Genomic DNA, 20,091 nt, shown 5'->3' with positions numbered 1-20,091 from the left:
TCCTTCTTGGAATGTAGGACTTTCTGCGTAAGTTATTGTCTTTGAATAATCCAACTGAGAGTAGTGTTGACACTTAGGTACTTCTCATTCCAAACTACATTTCATTTCCACTCGTATAGTACAGCCGTGTTGGAAGATGTGCCATCCCTTCTTTTCTGATCACTGCTAAAAAAAAAAAATAAACTTCTTTTCCAGCCACCCCATCTTTTTGTTACAACTTAAAAGTTATCATTTCCCCCTGTCTTGTTTTATGCCTCCCTCTCTAATCTGCTTTCCCAAGCTTTTAGCACTTGTTACTCTCCTTATAAACAACCAAATACAGAAATGTGACACCTCACCTCCTCAGTGGTCACTCCCTTTCATTTTGTGGTCTGGCCGGTCTGAGGGTCAGACTGTGTTTGCAGCACCCTTTTCATCCGTTGGCTGTGAATGAGGATCACCTGTTTGCCAGAATCTGTGAGGCTGGGTCTCTGAGTTGGTGGACCGCCCCTGACTCTCCCTGTGCCTGCATGCACAACACAACACACACACACACACACACACACACACACTCACTCATTCACGCACACAGGCACAGATGGGGCCAGAGACATTGGGCACTGTGGTTTCAGTGGGGACTCCAGATGGTGAATTGTGTCTGCCAGGTTGTTTAACAGAATTGTGCCTCTGGGGCCAGCAAAGTTGAGGACACACCCCCAGAGCCTTTCATCTGCTGTGGGCAAGATATGTGTAACCCACTAATTAAATTAGAAATAAGATAAGCACTCCTTTATTTTTTATTGTGTTAAAATACACATGAAATTTACCATCTTAACCGTTTAAGTGTGCAGTTCGGTGGTATTGAATACATTCACATTGTTGTGGAGCCATCACCACCATCCGTTCCCTTCATGCTTTGCATCTTGTGAAACTGAAGCTATGTGCCTGTTAAACAGTAACTTTCCATTCTCCCCTCTCTCCAGCCCCTGACAACCACCATTGTACTTTGTGTCTTGATCATTTTGACTTTTCTAAGTACCTCATTGTAAGTGGAATCATGCAGTATTTGTCTTTTTTGACTGGCTTGCTTCACTTAGTAAAATGTCCATCCATGTCGCAGCATATTACGGAATTTCCTTCCTTTTTCAGGCTGCATGGTGCTCATTGTATGCATATACTAACGTTTTGCTTATCCGTTCATCCACTGATGGACGCTGGGGTTGTTCCTATGTTTTAGCTGTTGTGAATAATGTTGCGATGACTATGACTGTACAAATATCTCTTCGAGACCCTGCTTTCAGTCCTTTGGGGTATATACCCGGAAATGGAATTGCTGGGTCATATGGTAATCCTATGTTTAATTTTTTGAGGAACCTCCATCCTGTTTTCTGCAGCAGCTGGACCATTTTGCATTCCTACCGACTACGCAAAAGGGTTCCAATTTCTCCACATCCTTGTCAACACCTGCTGTTTTCTGGTTTTTGGATAGTAGCCACCCCGTTGGGTGTGAGGTGGTACCTCATTGTAGTTTTGATTTACATTTCCCTAATGATTAGTGATGTTGAGCATCTTTCCATGTGCTTATTGGCCATCTGTACATCTTCTTTGGAGAACTGTGTATTCAAGTCCTTTTGCAATTATTTGCACTCCTTTATTTTTAAAGCCCAATATCGTGCTGTAATACTTTATGACTGTGTAGAATAGATACCAAATGTTGTGAAGTCCACATATACACAAAGATACGAATTCAGTTATTCCCAAAGTATTACTTAGGGGGCAAAATTAGGACATTCCCCAAAGACATTTAAAAACTCTTTTTAAAGTCACAAAGTTTTTATGTGTAAATTTATACGTGTGTGTATGTAAAACATAAGTATATTAAATACCAGGCAAGAAACAGATGTGATTTGCATATGTTATCTACTGGGAGCTTTGTAACTCCAAGCACGTCCACTTGTGTGAAAACACATTCACACACAGAGTTGCAGCCCCGTTGTCAGACTCAGTAGGACTGGTCACTGGTTAAGCTGGAGAGTCCATTAAAATGATGAGGACACATGAAAATTGACACATACTTTAAACATTTTATTTTAAATGAAAACATAATTTCTAAGCCGCATGTTGATTAGCATTTTGATTTTTCCCGGCTAGTAGTGTACACATGGAGACCCTGATATTTTCCCCCTAGTGCTCTGTCACTGTAAAATTTGTATTTTCCCCCTAGTGCTCTGTTGCTGTAAAATTTGGAGTACCAAAAAATGTTCTGATGTCGGCCCAAAGCCTTTTCCTTGAGGAAGGCTCCTCTGACTGCAGTGTTTCTCTTACATAAACTCAGCCATAATCTATCGCCTACAACTTCCATTTATATTTCTTTAAGGCGGACCTAGAATTTAGCAATCCTTGCAAAGTTCATCTACGTTCAGGATCCTTCCAGACTTTTTCCAGTCTTTTAGAGTTGTCTCTAGCACACCTAATTCACCAGCAGACTTTTTCATGATTTGCCTTCACTGAGCCTTTACAAGGTATTTGACTTAGTTTTTAGAGAAATGACTCCTTTTTGACATTCATAGTTAATTGCTTTTACATGGTGCTTGGAGAGTATAAATGCAAAGCAAATACAATTGGCACAGAAAGGCAACCCAGCCCACCTGGCATGAACACGCGGCTCTATTGGTGGGAGCAAATGCGAGTAAGTGTGTTGGCGCTTTGACCACTGGTGACTGACACTCGTAGGCGACTGACTGGGAGTTGCTGTGTCTTCTAAGCTCTTCGCATGCGTTGACTCATTCAATCTTCCCAGTAGCCCCACCGGGTAAGGCACTGTTATTTCTTTTTCCCAGATGAGGAGAGTGATGCCCGGAGAGGTTGAGAGATTTGCCTAAGAGTAGCCTGCTAGCTGTCAGCATTCAACCTGCCTTGGTCATTCTGTTTTGCAAAGTGAATGAGAGCATTTTACAAGCAGGTAAATTAAGATCAGGGAGAGCGAGTGAGAGCGAAACTGTGTAGAGATATTTATCCCTTAAACAAAAACCCCCTTCATAACACAGAAAGCCTTCTGAAACATTCTCTATAGTGCCCTAAAATTAGAATCTAGGCTTTTAGAGGTAGGAATGACCTACATAATCACTTATCCTATCTCCCACATATCCTGACAGGATAACCAAGGCCCAAAGGGGTGAGATGATTTGCTTTACAGGGACCCAACTAGTTAGTGGCAGGTTCTTCGTGAGATTAAACTTCCTGGCTTAATCCACATTTTCCTCCAGGAGAAAGGGATGCGTGCCTTCCTGAGAGAAACATTCAGGAAATGAGTCAGAGTCTGCCAAGAGAGAAGGAAGATTGGTGGATTGGTAGATATGAACACCTTAATGTTAATCGAATCCACACCTGCCTATCTCAAGCCAGTGTGAAGCTTGTACCAGAGATTCTTAGGGCTGGAAAGGGTCTAGTAATGTGGTTTTATCTGTCCTGTCTAGAAAAGGAAGGAATGAGGCCGGCTGAGCCCCTCCAAGGCACATGATGCTATCACTACTTTACAGGTGAGGAAGCTGAGACTCAGAGAGGTAAAGTGATTATCCAGAATCACACAGCCAGAAGGAAATGGAAGCTGGATGTGAATCTCCTCTTGCTGAGGCTGAGGCCCTTGGTCTTTGTGCTGCCTCGGGATGCCACCCAGGGGGCAGGGCAATTGTTCATCTGGTACAGTTGTGTGACAACAGGTTTTCTTGGCAAGAAGTTCTTCCAAAAGCTAATCCTAAATATCTCTTTAATTTAAATCTGTATCCTTCTGCAGCCCTCAGTCAACAATGAAAGCAATTGGTCATAGTGTTTTGGGTAATAATCTTTATATATATATATATATATATATATATATATATATTTTAATTGGGATATAATTGACAAATAACAATTGTATACACTTAAGGTATACAATGTGATGATTCAATATATGCATACATTGTGAAATGTTTTTAAGGCTTTTTTTCTGTTATTGAACTTTTAAAAATTGAAATATAATCGACTTTTAACAGTTCCTGGTGCACATCATAGTGATTCGTATCTCTGTACATTACACAATGATCACCACCATAAGTCTAGCTATCGTCTGTCACCGTACAAAGTTATTACAGTATTGCTGACTTATTCCCCATGCTGTACATTTCATCCCCGTGACTCATTTATTTGTAACTGGAAGTTTGTACCTCTTAATCTCCCTCACCTATTTCACTTATCCCCCACCCCCTTCCCTCTGGCAACCACCTGTTTTTTCTCTGTATCTATGACTCTGTTTCTGTTTTGTTATGTTTGTTCATTTGTTTTGTTTTTAGATTCCACATATAAGTGAAATCATATGGTATTTGTCTTTCTGCTTGACTTACTTCACTTAGCATAATACCCTTGAGATCCATCTATGTTGTCACAAATGGCAAGATTTCATTCTTTATTATGGCTGAGTAATAATACATTATATGTGTATATACCACATATTCTTTAACTACATCTATTGATGGGCACTTAGGTTGCTTCTATATTTTGGCTGTTGAAAATAATGCTGCAGTGAACATAGGGGTGCATATATCTTTTTGAATAAGTGTTTTTGTTCAGAAAAATACCCAGAAGTGGAATTGCTGGGTCATATGGTAGTTCCATTTTTAGTTTTTTGAGGAAGCTCTATACTGTTCTCCACAGTGACTGCACCAATGTACATTCCCACCAACAGTGCATGAGGGTTCCCTTTCCTCCACACCCTTGTCAATACTTGTTATTTGTTGTCTTTTTGATAGTAGCCGTTCTGATGGGTGTGAGGTGATCTCTCATTATAGTTTTGATGACATTTTGTGAGTGAAATTGCATCTTGGATATTTTTGAGCCTACTTGAGGGGGGAAAAGAAGACCGATTAGGGGTGTTTGGGTACTAGTAGAATTTTAAGGTTGAAGGAATCTCTTTCACATCACCGTTACCCATGCTCACATCTGCTGTGTAGCGTCTCCAACAAGCCTGTGCTGGGTGGTTTTCAGCCCAGTAATTAAGAGACATAAGACAGAGGGACCTCACCACCTTAGACAGCCAATTACATCTTTGGCCAGGAAGTCACACTCACATATAGTCTTTTACAGGATGAAGCTTTTTAAAACATTACTTTAGATTTCTCTTATGTTTATAAAAGTAGTTCATGTTTAGCATGGAAACTTGGATAACTGAAGAAAGCTCAAGGAAGAATATGAAAAACTATGCGTATTAGTTATCTATTGCTGTGTAACAAATTACCCCAAAGCTTAGCAGCTTAAAGCGACAAACTTTTATTATTTCATATGATTTGAGAGTCAGGAATCTGAGAGTGGCTTAGCTGGCTTAGTGGCTTAGTTCTCTCATGGAGTTGCAGTCTAGCTGTGAGTTGAGGCTACAGAAATCTAGAAGTTTGACTGGGGCTGGCGGGTCTGCTTTCAGACCCAGTCACGTGTGTGCTGGCAGGAGGCTTCTGTTCTTGCCATACTGGCGTCTCCATAGGGCTGCTCACGGTACGGTTTCCCTCCCCACCATGTGGATCTGAGAGAGAGTCAATTTGCATTAGAGAGTGACCAAGATAGAAGCCAGAATCTTTTCTAAGCTCATCTTAGAAATGACATTCCATCACTTCTGTTGAATTCTGTTGGCCACATAACCAACCCAGGTATAACATTGTCAGAGGGACTACCCAAGGCTGTGAATACCAGGAAGTGGAGATCACTGGAGGCCATCGTGAGGCTGCCTACCACTGTTTGTCAATTAAAATTTTGTTAGAATAAATTACATACGTTTTTACTCACTGTTTTTATTCCCCCAAGAGTATTACAAAATACAAAAGATCATCAGGAAAAAAAAATCTGAAGAGAACACAATGTTGAGGGATGAATGCACCAATAAACTGTTTATTGCTCTCCCATCCTGGAGACACTTGCTGATTTTATTCCAAGTCGGCCGTATTGAGATGTGTGTGGTTTGGGCTGGAGGGGTGTAATGGGAGTAGCGTGAATGGAAGGGTCTGGATGTGCCTTGATCCTGAGGTCGTTTGTGTTTTGGGGAACCAGAGGTCCTACCGCCTCTGGGATGGGATAAGGAATTTAGGATTCTGTCCAAGCTGAAACATGGAGAGGCTCTTGGCTCCTGGACCCCTTCACTATGCTGTTTTGGATGCAGTATAAGAAGCAGAGGTTTGTAAGAAATATTCCAACTTTTACAAATAATTATTTGAAAAAAAAGGTGCAAGTACTTAAATCATAAATGTATAGATAGTGACTTAAAAGTGTTTTGTGGCGGAAAGAATTTTGTTTATGCAAAAACAGTATACCAAGATCTAATACGAAATCATAACATCTGGATAAACAATAATGTTCTATAATCCCTTCTCCCAACTATTAAGTCATACAGATAATATAGGAAACGCACGGGTACACAGTAGGTAGTACACACTTACAGATATGTGACATTTTAAAAGCATACATGCAGAGCTTTAAAAAAAAAATAGCACATACCTGTATAGTATTTTGGTGACTAATGGTAATGCAGCAGCAAACGTTAATATCAAGTAAATTTGAATGAATTCTTTTATAGTCAGAGGAAATTTATCCGCAAAAATTGGCACGAAACAAACAACACAATGGAATAAATTTGAATAAATACCTGCATAGGCAGTCACAGGACATGTTGATAAATATTTCAACATTAACTGATACAGGTATAACAAAATATTAACTTTGAAGGGATTCCTATGTCATGCATTCAACAGAAGCTAATATTTCACTGAATGGCAGTGTGCGCGTACAAAGCAACAGAGGGGAAACTGAATCCGTTTTCCCAGGGTGGCTTGAGTCTAGAGTTTATGACTGTGTGTGTGCTGCTTTGAGCTGCAGGTTGCAGTCATCATAGCGCTGTGGATCCTAGATGTCAGGGCGGGGGGAAGCCTCCGTGGCCCCCGCTCCGCCCATCTGGGCACCCTCTGGCAGACAGGGCGCGAACACAGCAAATTGGTGTGGCCTCCCTGCGCGGCCTCCCTCAGCCAGAGGCGACCTGTGGGTTTCTCCATCCCGGGCCAGACCTACTGGCGGCCGCAGGTGCATAGCGGGCGGGACAGCCACGAAGTAGCTACTCCTGCTCTTCGGCTGGACCCTGAGAGAGCTGAGGTGCTCGGAGTCGTCGTCTTGAAAAGGGAGCAACTTCATAACCAGCGGTTGGCTCTGAAGCCCTTTACACGTCCTCTGTTTCAGGCCTTGAGCTCTGTGGCCTTGGAACAGTCTGCGTCCTATGTTGGATCCAGATGTGGTCCCCCCGTGAGAGTGTGAGGAACCCGAGCCTTCGCGTGAGCGGGTTTTCGCCTGTTACTGCTCATACTTTAGAAAATTCTCTGCCAGGCATCAAGCTGAGCCCCTTACAGGTGACTGCGCAGCCCCCTTTGTCCTGCAGTCAGCTGAGATCCAGCCAGCCCAGCCCGGAGCACGGGAGAAGGTAAACGCTGACACCTCTCCGCGGGGAGCAGTGCTGGGCAAAAATAACGGCGCCACCGGGAAAACGGCGCAAGAGCCCGGTGACGGGATGCAGAGGGATGTGTCTGCGGATGGAAGCCACAGCTAGGCTTGCCGCCTGTGGGGTCCTTACCACCTCCTGGCAGGGAGAGGCGGCACTGGAGGCCTGAATGTTGGCTCGTTGATGAGCACACTGGGAGGGGCATGAGGGCTTTGTGGGGAGCACAGGATTTGGCAGCAGAAAGATCTAAAATCAATTACGTAACCTCCTTTACACCTTAGCTTCCTCATCTGTAAAATGGGGCACCTGCCTGATGGGGTCGTGGTGAGGATTGAATTAGATAATGTATTTAAAGGCACAAGGATCGTTTCTGGTACATAGTAAGGGTTTAATAATCCTAGTTAAAAATTTAAAAAGCTGTGTAATCCTGTGTGAATCTAATAACCTCTCTAGTTTACTGTAAATGGAGAGACTAGACTCTTTGTTGGGTCTAAATAGCTCTTCCTCAGATTAGCTCCCGTTTCTTTCTCCCCAAGTCCAGCCGCCGCCGAATCGCCTTGCTCGGAGCGGTAGCAGGAGCTCGGGTGGGGAGGAGCATGCAGCCGGGAAAGTGGAAACGGCTGTGAGTTTAGGGGGCTCTGGCCTCAAGCTGCTTCCTAGAGCTGTCTTACTTCTGAGCCTCAGTCTCCTCATTTGTGTGAGGCGGGGGGGAGCGGGGGGAAATAGCATTGTCTACTTCGTGGGGAGATGAGCATTCTTACTATATGGAAGGAACCTGTAGTGCCTGGCATACACTGATGACCAGTACGAGGTAGCTGTTATCACCGTGTCTCAGTCAAGGGACCTTTCATCCCTGGACGTCTCGGGCCATTTCACAGGGTGTGCTCATGAACCCTGTCTGCCTCGGAACTTTCCTCTGCCCTGGTCCCAGTGTCCTCGTCAGCCTCTGGCAGGACACATCCATCATGTCCGCCTAAAGAGTGAGGAGATGGCTGGGTGAAGCAGAGCAGAGCGGGCCATGCCCGAGGCTCACGGGAGTCTTCAGCAGTCCTTTGCCTGACAGGTAATACGTGCAAGAGATGATGCCCAGGTGGAAGAACTAACGGTGGTCTAGCTTTCTGACCAAAGCTGAGGTTTGTGCCTCCAGGCCATTGTGGATCTCTTCACTTGAACATTTTCAGACTCTTCATCTTTTTTCTTGTTTTGGTTTGATAGCGCCATGCGGTTTGCGGGATCTTAGTTCCCCAACCAGGGATCGAACCTGGACCCTTGGCAGTGAAAGTGCGGAGTCCTAACCACTGGACCGCCAGGGAATTCCCTCAAACTCTTCATCTTTAATTGCAGTTCTTCTTAGGGTCACACTAGTTTTTGGTCTCAGAGCCAAAATGTTCAGAATTATCGCAGATCTGTGCTCTTCTGACAGAGTAATGTCTCTTGACCAACCAAATAGGACAGGCAGGTTACAGGTGAAGCTGGTTGCAGAGGTCCCAGGTTCTTCTCCAGCTGTCATGTAGAGGGGGTTCAGGTTCTGGAGTCAGATGCCTGGCTGCCTGCTGTGGTCCACGTCACTTATATCTTCTACCCTTGCAGAGTGAAGGTGGTAATGGCGTTCACCTCAGAAGGTTGTTGCGAAACGTCAGTGGGATAATACAGATAAAGTGCTTATCTGTACCAGGTCCATTTCAAGGACTCGAATAAATGTTAGCTCTTGTTTTTATTTATGATGGGCATATCATTTTTAAACTTGTTGCCTGCATCTGGCAGTTTTTTATTCTTTGGAAGTAATGATTTTCGAATCCTGAATTAGACCCTAGCAGTTTGCAGGAAAAGTCTCTGATCTTTGAGGGCATCTGTCTTGGTTGAATGCAGAACAACCAGATGGAGATATCTAGTGGGCGGATAAAGATATTAGCATCTTCTGGATCATGTGCTCAACCACATTATAAGATAATGCTTGGATGGAAGGGCATTGCCGGCTCTGTGTGTGTGTCCTCAGTGTGTGGATGTGGACCACGTGGCAATTGCAGTGGTCAAGAAGCATTTGTGGTTTAGAGCTTGGGGTCTGGAGTAAGCCTTCCTGGTTTTACATCCTGGCTTCACCACTGTCAATCTGACCATGGTGACCATAGATGAGTCACTTAATTCAACTGTTTCCTCATCTGTTAAACGTGGATAAAGTACATTTTCCCCTAGGGTAAGTGCAAAGACTGAATAAGATCAATGAGAAGCAGTTTACACTAAGGTCATGCTGAACTGGGGGCAGTCAGACCATACTCCCATTCCCTGCAGGAGAATGGGCAGGACCAGCCCTCATATGTGCACCTTGCACTGTAGTTCATTGGTAGCGTCGCTGGTAGATACGCAATGAAAAAAATGTCTGTTTCTCACTTTAGCAGTGATTGGATTAGATATCCATTTAATGCATGATCTCACTTATACGTGGAATCTGAAAAAGTCAAACTCGAAATCAGAGAGTAGAATGGTGGTCGGCAGGGGCTAAGGGAGTGAAGGAAATGGGGGGGGTGTTGGTAAAGGGTACAGTGTTTCAGTTATGCAGGATGAATAAGTCCTGGAGATCTAATGTACAGCAATGTGATTGTAGTTAATGATACTCTATAGTATGGATGAAATTTGCTAAGAGAGTAGATCTTAAGTATTCTCAACACACACACACACAAAGGTAACCCTTTGAAGCAATGGCTATGTTAATGAGCTTGATTGCAGTAATCGTCTCACAATGTATATCAAAACATCACGTTTGGGACTTCCCTGGTGGCTCAGTGGTTAAGAATCCGCCTGCCAGTGCAGGGGACACGGGCTCAAGCCCTGGTCCGGGAAGATCCCACATGCCGCGGAGCAACTAAGCCCGTGCGCCACAACTACTGAGCCTGCGCTCTAGAGCCCGTGCTCCGTAACAAGAGAAACCACCGCAATGAGAACACCGCGCACCACAACGAAGAGTAGCCCCCGCTCGCCGCAACTAGAGAAAGCCCGCACACAGCAATGAAGACCCAACGCAGCCAAAAGTAAATAAATAATTTAAAAAAAACATCACGTTGACGAGTAAAAATTCTATTTAAAGTGTACAGTTATACCTCAGTAAAGCTGGAAAAATGCAAATTTCAATAATGCTGCAGTGCTACCTCTGAAGTGAATAGGAGAGCTTTGCAGAGTTTTCATTACTCCTCATTATAATAATTGGCTGACTTTGGGTTAAGTATGAGGTCTGATCATCCCAATCTGGCCTCGAGGTTTTTTGCTGTTTTATTCAACATACTTTCATAAACAAGTGTTCTCTAGGTAAACATCTGTGAAAGTCAAAATGCCATAACAGATGAAAGCTAGAACCAGGCCGGATGCTACATCAGTGTTTTAGTGGCAGCAAAAAAACATCATATGTTACATTTAATTATTGTGTCTAGTTTGAGTTCTGTTGGTTTGGTAGAGTTTGGAGTTGATTTCTAAATATACTGGGGATAGGGCTTCCCTGGTGGCGCAGTGGTTAAGAATCTGCCTGCCAATGCAGCGGACACGGATTCAAGCCCTGGTCCGGGAAGATCCCGCATGCCGCGGAGCAGCTAAGCCTCTGTGCCACAACTACTGAAGCCCGTGCACCTAGAGTCCATGCTTCACAACAACAGAAGCCACTGCAATGAGAAGCCCGTGCACCGCAATGAAGAGTAGCCCCCGCTCGCCGCCAACTAGAGAAAGCCCGCACGCAGTAACAAAGACCCAACACAGCAACAAAGACCCAACACAGCCAAAAATAAATAAATAAATACATTTATTTTTTTAAAAAATAAAAATATAAATAAATATACTGGGGATTTTATACCAGTTTTCTGTTTCTGCACATTTAAGGAATATTTTAATAAAAGTAAATGAAGTCAACATTGAAAGTCATTTTTTTTTTTTCTTTTAAAGAGGGTCCGTACTTCAGTCAAGAAACATTGGCTAGATCATTCAGAGTGTGCAGAGTGTGTGATCAGCTGATTTTTCTGATTTGCTGGATACTTGGTAGACATTTCTCTGTCCAGCTCACAGATTGGACAGGGGAGCACTTTTACCATCCTGGTTTCTCTGAGCATTGGGTGACCGTGTTATTCTGACTGTGTGGAGAGCTTCTTCTATTCTTGTTGTGTGCTTTTAGCAGCAAGGGGGAAGCATATTTTCTCTCTTTTACCACTCAGTATTCCTACCTTCCATATTCTGTTCATCGGATACAGCCACTTCCAAAGTCTTATTTTTTCACCATGAAATGAGACACACCATTGTTCTATCGACTGTTATTTCTTTTTCACATTTTTATATTAGGAAGTTGACTGTTGGCAAGTTCTCAGAGCCTGCCCCCCGCTGCCCCGCCCAGTGATAATATCCAGGCCTTCTCCAGCCTTTCTTTCCCTGGGAGCTCTGTACTCTTCACAGATGACACCATTAGTCCTCACGGTTGTCCTCAGAGGTAGGTAGGATGAGACAGAGCATCTGGGTGTGTGAACAGAGGGCCGGAGTGAATTGAGTCTGAGGAAAGCAGTGGGTTACTTCTTTTATGTCAGCGTTTCGGCTTTCGGCAGACTTCTGCATTTGCACCTATTTTCGTATTTTCTACAAAGAATTTTTCAAGTGATAACAGTCATTAACTTCATTGTTGCAGAATGAAATAAAAGGGATACTAATGTAGCTATTGAGAAATACGAACCTTCACTCAAATCTTTTTAGGGTCATTAAGAAAGCGCAGTTTTAACTGTTGATTTTGGTTTGATTTTTTTTCCCCCCCTAGGATTTGGAGTGTATTTAAATTGATCTTAAATTCTGAAGCTAAATGATCAAAACAAACCCCTTTAATAATACAGTTGTCTAAAATCTATTCAGTTTAGCTGTTTGAAGGTGCAAGATTAGCATGCCTAAAGCCTAGCTCTGATCATTTCATAATTTTGTTTTGTTTCTTTTTAAACATTATGAGCTTTGAAGTCAAAAGACCTGGCTTCATTTTATGGGCTGGTTATATAATCTGTTTGATTCTCACTTTCTTTCTCTAAAATGGAGATAATAATACCCACTTCAAAGGACGGTTATGGCAGTTAAGTGAGATCGTGTGTGTGAGATACTAAGCACAGTAGGTGTCAATAAAACTTAAAAGTAAAAAAGGTGGAAAGCTAAAAACCTATAAGGACCTCTCTGTCTTTACAATATAAAATCCAGATTCTTTGATGCCATGTTCTAGACCCCCGCATAGTCTGGCCTACAGTGACCTCATAGCCAAGTTGTTATTTTCCAGCCAGATAGACAACTTCACTCTTCATTTTCCAGAAAACTTCCAAACTTTTTGACCAAGACCCTCAATAAGAAACACATTTTACACGTGAAACAAAAGTTCCACGAAGCAGTACCTCACCTTGCCACATGAAATACATTCTGTTCTACATAGAAAATGCTGGTCTGACCATTAAGCTGATATCAGCAGGTTTTCAAACTTGCTGGTTGAAAACCCCCTGATCTAGAAGACTCTTCGTCTCCATTTCTTGAAATTCTCACCCTCCCTTGAGACCCGTGCCCCCATCATGAAACCTTCCCTCATCTTGGCAGCTGGTGGCCTTCTCTGAACTTACCATTTTTTCTCAGTCTCATTTATGGAATTTGCTGCAAATTGGCTTTTATGTTAATTGTTGACTTACACCATCTCTGTGACTAGATGGCAAGTGCGGTCAGGGCTTGGTCCCTGTGGTCATTTATCAACCTGTGCGTGTAGCAGGAGTCCTGCCCATTGCTCTGAGGTCCAGACTCCGAGGTGTTTGTTAAATTGCGTGGTGTCTTGACTGCCTCTCTGCCTTTGTGCTGACGTTTGAAAGCCATAAAATCAGGTTCGCGTGTGGACGCAGGAGCTTCTTGCCATGACTACTGCCTAGATCAGAGGTCTTCATCTGTCGGGCTGCGTTGGATTCCTGTGTATCTGGAAAAGAATGATATGGGTTGCCATTGGGGTTCCAGCTTCTAAATGGAGATTCTCAATTTCCGGTTTTCTGACATGACTTTGCTAGACCTGAGGCTCCTTTCAGCCCCAGCAGTGTGTGAGCAAAGATCAGTAACAGCGTCCTCTCTGATTAAGCACAGCCTGGTATCTTTAAACCTCAGGCCTTTGCAGCATGGAACAGATAATGATTTTAGCCTGTGAGACTCGCATTTTATAACATAAGACGTTTTTAGATATGTTTCCATGTGTGGATATACTGTTCTCTCGATCCTATATGTGAGGGTATTTATACACAGTATTAATGATGTAGAGCCTTTCATCCACAATGAAAAAATATTATATAAACCAGAATAGAATGTTTATATCTTAACTATGCACACTTACCTCATGTTGGGAGCCCAGTTTTGAGAGCCTGACTAATGATGAGATTTAGGGGAGTGCAGGACTCATTTTATGTTTACGCAAATTATCTACCCAAAGGTCAACCTCATTTAAAGGCACTGATTTAATTTAGGAAAGTTATTTTTCTCTTTTAAATCTAATTTAAGAAGCTTGACTGAAATAGTAATAGATAGCAGAGAACTGCCTGTGCAGCAATGTAAACCAGCAGATCTGGGCATAGTGACATCTCTCCACGGTGACATACGGGGACAAAATACATAGCAGAAATATCTAGGGAATTGTGGATTAAAAACAAATTACTTAACAGCTAATGAAGCAAACAGTAAAAAGATAAATAACCCACTGATAACTGCATCATAATATCTAGTAGAAGTTACTGATGCACAGTTTTTATAATGACTTTCTTTTTTAAGAGGCTGGTGGACCCTTAGGTTTTTATAGTAAATCTGTTCATCCATAGGCGCATTTTTCTCTTTTGAGCATCACACACTTGTAGGGACTTATGAAGTGAGTTTAGTTAAATTCGGCACTCAGAGAATTTGCGCACAAGCTTCCTTATTTTGATTCTTCCCCATCCAGTCTGCCATTTACCAGAGTTAAAATGTGTGTCGAAGGAAGCGAGATTTGTCTTAAAAGAGATTTGGAGAAAATCTTCCTTCAATATTTAAAGCGCTTGACAAAGTCATGTTCACACGGAAGTCAGTATGGAGATGAGGAAGTTAAAATCAGGTGGCTTATTTTTCATTACTGGCTGAAAGCCCATCTGATAGGACTGACATGGAGCACTAATTAATTATCCAGGGTCTCCTCATTCACTAATCACATTGCATGAAACTTCCCTCCTGGCTGAGACTCAAGGGCAAACCATAGGCATCCAGCCAGCTTATTTTCCATAGGCATTATGCTACCTCTGTAAATTAATGTGAACCTAATATATACTGTCAGCGGTTTACTTTCCCATGGCGACCCTCTCTGGTTAAACAGCTTTAAATGAAATCTTATATTGAGAGTGAAAGGTTTCTTGCAAAAGGGGGGGGGGGGGGAAAGGGAAGATTTAAAATCCTTTTTGTAATCTTTTTTCCCACAGTGTATACTATTTTGGCTCCAGTAAAAAATCTAACGCACAGATGACATGATGATTGCCTTTTGTTATCTGAAAAGTGAGCCTATATAATGCTTAAGGAAGAGACTTTTTCCATGATATTTTTTAACTGCAATAATAATCTGTTCATTGAGTGCATACTATACGCAAACACATATCTTAACTCGTATATTCTCACATCAGTCCTATGAGGATGCTATTATTGCCACCATTTATGGGTGAGAAAATTGTGAGTCTGTCAACTTGTCCAGGGTCACATCTAGTAAATGCTGGGGCCCAGATTTGAACCACGGTTTGTCACCAAAGACCATGCTCATTTGATTGTGTTACTGTTCATGGCTCATCTGGTCCCTTTGTACTATTCCTTTTAACTTCAGGAAAATATGAATGGTCTTAGTGTTTAAAAATATTCCTGTTTCCATATTCATTTTTTATATTCATCTGGATTAGTAAATCATTTTACAAGCATGTTGATCGCTAGCACATTGTTTTATGTCTTCAAATCACTTTAATGTCATGCAGCTTTTGTTCAGAGAGCAAAAAGTTGTGGGCATCTTTAAACCAGAGGAAATAGGTACAGCTTATTCACACATCACTCACGCTGCTGTCCTTCTTGAGACGCTTCCAAACAATTCCAATAGAAAAGGGAAATTCCAGAGTGCACGTACACGGACAGTTTCCAAGGCAGTGCCTATTGAGAATGCAGCCTTCCATCCTGAAGCTGTGAATGGTTCGGCTACAGCTTGTCCTATATGTAAATTAATTTCCAAGAGCGTGTGTAATAAACTCTTCTATGAAAGAACATACAAAAGAGTGTTTTGTCACAACCCAGTTCCCCTGTTAAAAATACCTAACTAAAGAGAACAGGTTGATATTCAGTGGTTTATATGGGTCCTGTCTTAAGCCAACACTTTCCTCCTTAGTATGCAGTGCTGATGTTCTTGATTGAAAAGAATCCATTCCATTTCTTTTTATAGGGTCATGAAAAGTTGGAAAGAGGAAAAACTGAGCTGAACATACAGAATAAATAACTAAATGGTGCCGGCAGTCGGCCCTTTTGTTTTCAGACGTTCTCCCGCCCCTTCCTTTGTGAGTCATTGAGCCAGTAAGACCTATCAAAGACGCCTCAGTGTATAGAACGTGTTATGTGGAGCTTTAGTTGTCGTCCACAGCAAAGGGCCAGTTGCCTCTAGGCCTCCTTTCAGGTGATAACCAACGGATTTGGACCTCCTGGGTGTGCTCCATGTATCCTGCATTCATCTCTCAAGATGTTTTAGGTTGTGATTGAATATAAAGCATCAGAAAGATGACGTCAATCCAGTAAAAACATTAAGGGGATTTTAAACATGAGTGTGGAAATGTAAAAAATGAGCTTGAAATGAAGGTACCTACTGCTAGTCTTTTTGTGCATGGTTAACTGGATTAGAATTACATCATCTGTGATAGCTATTAAGAAGGCTATATGGCATTACTAGGGTGTAGCATGTTTCTCTTAGAACTTAGCATTTCAAAAGGCCCACTGGGAGAAAATTCGGTTCCTGTTTTAATATGAACTTGTGGTTCTCAAAGATGATTTCTTGGATGCCTTTGTTACTAATGTTATCAATAAGATTTCATTTTACACATTCTGAATTCTAACAAGAAGTCAGTGCACTCTGAATGTAGTCTCCTGTAGTGGTTTTGCCCAAGTGGGGTGGGAGGAGGGTATGCAAGTGGGTGATGAGTGGGCGATGGGAGTGGAGAGGGTAGGCACCACCATTCCACTCACTCTATATAATGCCTGAAAAATTGGAGTTACATCCCCCTGGCGTTCTTTAACAACTATTTCTAAGTAAGGCACATGATTACTAAAATTCACCTGAAACATGCAGTTATTTCTTAGAAGAATTTTTAATATTTACAGTTAAATGAGAATATTTTTAAATGAAAGCATTATACATTGACTATAGCAAAGACATTTGTTTAGTAAGAGAGTCACCTTTTCCCCCAGAAAATGTGTAAATGTCTCTATATTTCTTTGAAAAGAAAGGAGATATATATTTGGATAAAGAAACACATTTTTTTAAAAGGCATAACAAAATTTTAAAACACACAGATACATAGGCACAGAGAGTATTTGCATTAGGTTAAAAAAAAAATAGAGTACTAGAAATAGCTCTGACTTAACCGCTCCTCTGCCCCCTCATCTCTGACTGAGCTGACTTCCAACAGGGCAGACCAGGGCAAGCTGTGGGTGCCAGAGAACAACCTGTTGGGTGGGAGGGAAACACCCACCCTTCTTCTGTAAAACAATAACACTAAATGTCAAGAGCTGTGAGGGATCTGAGATTTTGCCCTACCTGCCAGCTAACAAGTTACCCAACCACAGTGTCGTGGATGCTGGCAGAGATGCCAGACTCCTGGGTCAGAGATATAGGACTTTGTTAATCACAGCAATACTAGTAGCCAGTGTATCAATATTTTTCACTCTTTTCCTGAGCCCCAGTTTCCGTAGGGTGATGCAGAGAGGGCCAGTCAACACCTGTATACGTAGTGAGTTGTGTTATAGGAGGGGAACCCTGTGTTTAGGGAACCCAAACTTTTATAATGGGCAGCAAGCCTGCTGGATCCTTTGTAGGATCTCCGTAAACACTATCTCTGTCTTCCAAGGCTGTCTACTATACACATCTCCTTGAAAAGATAGTCTGTCACAAATGACTCATTTGTAATTCCAAGCGCTTCATAGGAAGTGCAGAAACTCGAGAAAATTATCTTCTAACATAAAATACTCTGGAAACAGACCCAGATAAGCACAGATTCCGTGAACAGCTACTGTGCACTGATTTTTAGGGCTGCATATGTTCCGATGATGTAGCCAGTAGCGACAGCATGTATCTCACTGTTATTTTATCAGGTAGATAAAATGTGATATTTTAATTACATTCAGTATCTGTGTCACACATCCTTTTCAAAATGTCTTCCCTCCCCTTGTGTTGGTCACCACAGTCCTGAGTAGCTGGGGCAGGAGTTGTTATTCTGCATTTACACTTGAGGAGACTGTTGTCCAGAGTGACTTGACCAAATTCACACGCTAGTTAATGTCCTGGTTGGCACTAAACCTGGGGTTTCCTGATACCCAGTCTGTTAGTCTTTGAAACATGTTGCCTAACTCTGTTCCCCTTTTGTCTCTTACACAAGGCAAAGGACATTACCAGCCATTCTAGAGGTGACCCAAGGCCAGTCCCAAGTTCCTTCTTGGTAGTTGCCATCCCTCTCAATTAACCTTGGGTGTTGCCCAGACATCCTGGGGGAATTGTCTGGTGGTGATGCCAGTGGTGTCCGGGGTCAGGAAGGAGTTTGAAATAAGGGAAGCGATTGTGTTGAATGTTTCCTCGTTGCTCTACACTTTATTTCAGTTTAATTGAACACAAGCAGTCTCCACTGTTTCAGCCCCTTTGCTTAGTAGAGCAGCCCCTGGCTCTCCTGGACTTAATGTATAATTACAGGTGTCAGACTCTCTCTCCATCTGTGCTTTTGGGGGCACCTGTCTGTCTTGGTTTCCTGCTGCCCCTGTGTCTGCTTCTTTGCAGTTTCCCCTCAAGTTCCCTCTGGGCACTTCACCATGAATTTTACTGTTCTCTGGGATGATGGCTTGGTCCTGTTCTCTACAAACTCTTTATGTGGCCTTAACGATAACCACAGGAACAGTTATTCATTGAGCGTGTCCTGTGTGCCAGGCCCTTTGCAAAGCACATTATATGCGTCATCTCATTCAATCTACCCCGGTGACCCTATGAGATGGATACTGCTAGCTCCACGTTTTATAGCGGAAGAAATAGAGAACTGAGAGAGTAAACTGTTTGTCTGAAGTCACACAGTTAGTAAGTGATGGAGCTGGATTTCTAACCCCGAGTCTGCTGTCTGGCCTCCTGGCCCTCATACAATTGTGCCAGGACACTTTCACGTGCATGTCTGACATTCATCTGAGTTTGTAACGTGTCTAAAACTGAATTCTAAAATTGATCTTTCTCCTAAAATCCTCTCACTGACCCGTATCCCTAACTTTGAAAAGGACACCGTAGCCTATCAAGTTAAAATCCTGGGAATTTTCTTAGATTCTTCTCTCTTCCTCATCTCCCACAACTAATTCACTGATTTATTCGACAGATATTTATTTAAGACCTACTGTGATGCACACATTGTTCTAAGTTTGGTGGGTACAGAATGAACTAAACAGACAAGAATCTCTGCTCCCATGGAGCTTGTTTTCATGGAAATTAATATCCCCATTTTATGGATTTGGAAACTGAGGCATAGGGAGATTAAGTGACTTGCCCAAGGTCACATATTTAGGATTCAAACCCAGGCACTGTGGTTTAGAAGACCATGGTTTTGACCTTATACCCTGTGCTTCCTGTCACCAAGTCCTGTAGCGTCTCCTCCTTCATCTTCTTTTCTGTCTTCATCTACTGCCAGTGCCTCTGCCTCTGCCTTTCTGGGCTGGTGTCAGTGTCACCAGGATGACTGCAGGAGTCTCCCAACTTGTCTCATGGCCTGCAGTCTCACCTTCCTTCAATTTATTCTCTATGCTGTACTGGAATGATTTTTCTAAAATGCAGTCTGGTCCTGTCACTGTTTTGCTAAAAATTCTTGGTTGGCTTCAAGTAACTTGGTGGTACCTTGGTCCCCAGGACACAGACAGCCTGCCGTGATAAGGTCCCTGCTTAGCAACCTCTAGCCCAATGGTTCTCAGACTTCACTGTGTATCACAATTAGCTGGAGGGCTTCTTAAGAGGGGCTTGCTGGGCCCCATCCCCAGAGTTGCTGAGGAGGTAGATCTGGGGCCACCTGAGAATGTGCATGTCTAACAAGTCCCTGCAACAGGACCCACGCTGTGAGAAGCACTGCTTGGCGGGGGCCTGGCCTGATGTCTCTGCTCCAGCCCTGGGAGCATTTACGGATTCCTGAGGGACATGCTGTTTCAGGCTTTGATCCTTTTGCACAAGCTACTTCCTCTGCAGGAGATGGTCTTCCTCTCTCCTTCCCTTTAAATCTCAGTTCAAGTGTCACTTCCTAGGAAGCTTCCTCTGACTCTGCACAGCAATCCCAGAGCCTCGCCTCTGTGTTTCTATGGCAACGTGTCTCTGGGAAGGCGTCATT

At 42.8% G+C, this 20,091-nt stretch overlaps 1 protein-coding gene across 4 annotated transcripts in view; it reads left to right on the top strand.

Moving 5' to 3' along the window:
* TSPAN5 (tetraspanin 5) overlaps window positions 1-20,091 on the top strand; it is a 183,422-nt gene that overhangs the window by 109,706 nt on the left and 53,625 nt on the right. The window lies entirely within an intron of this gene.

This window comes from Eschrichtius robustus, chromosome 4 (assembly GCF_028021215.1).
Source record: "Eschrichtius robustus isolate mEscRob2 chromosome 4, mEscRob2.pri, whole genome shotgun sequence".
Lineage (NCBI taxonomy): Eukaryota > Metazoa > Chordata > Mammalia > Artiodactyla > Eschrichtiidae > Eschrichtius > Eschrichtius robustus.
The sequence above is the reverse complement of the archived record's forward strand: the minus strand, read 5'-3'. Positions and strand labels throughout refer to the sequence as shown.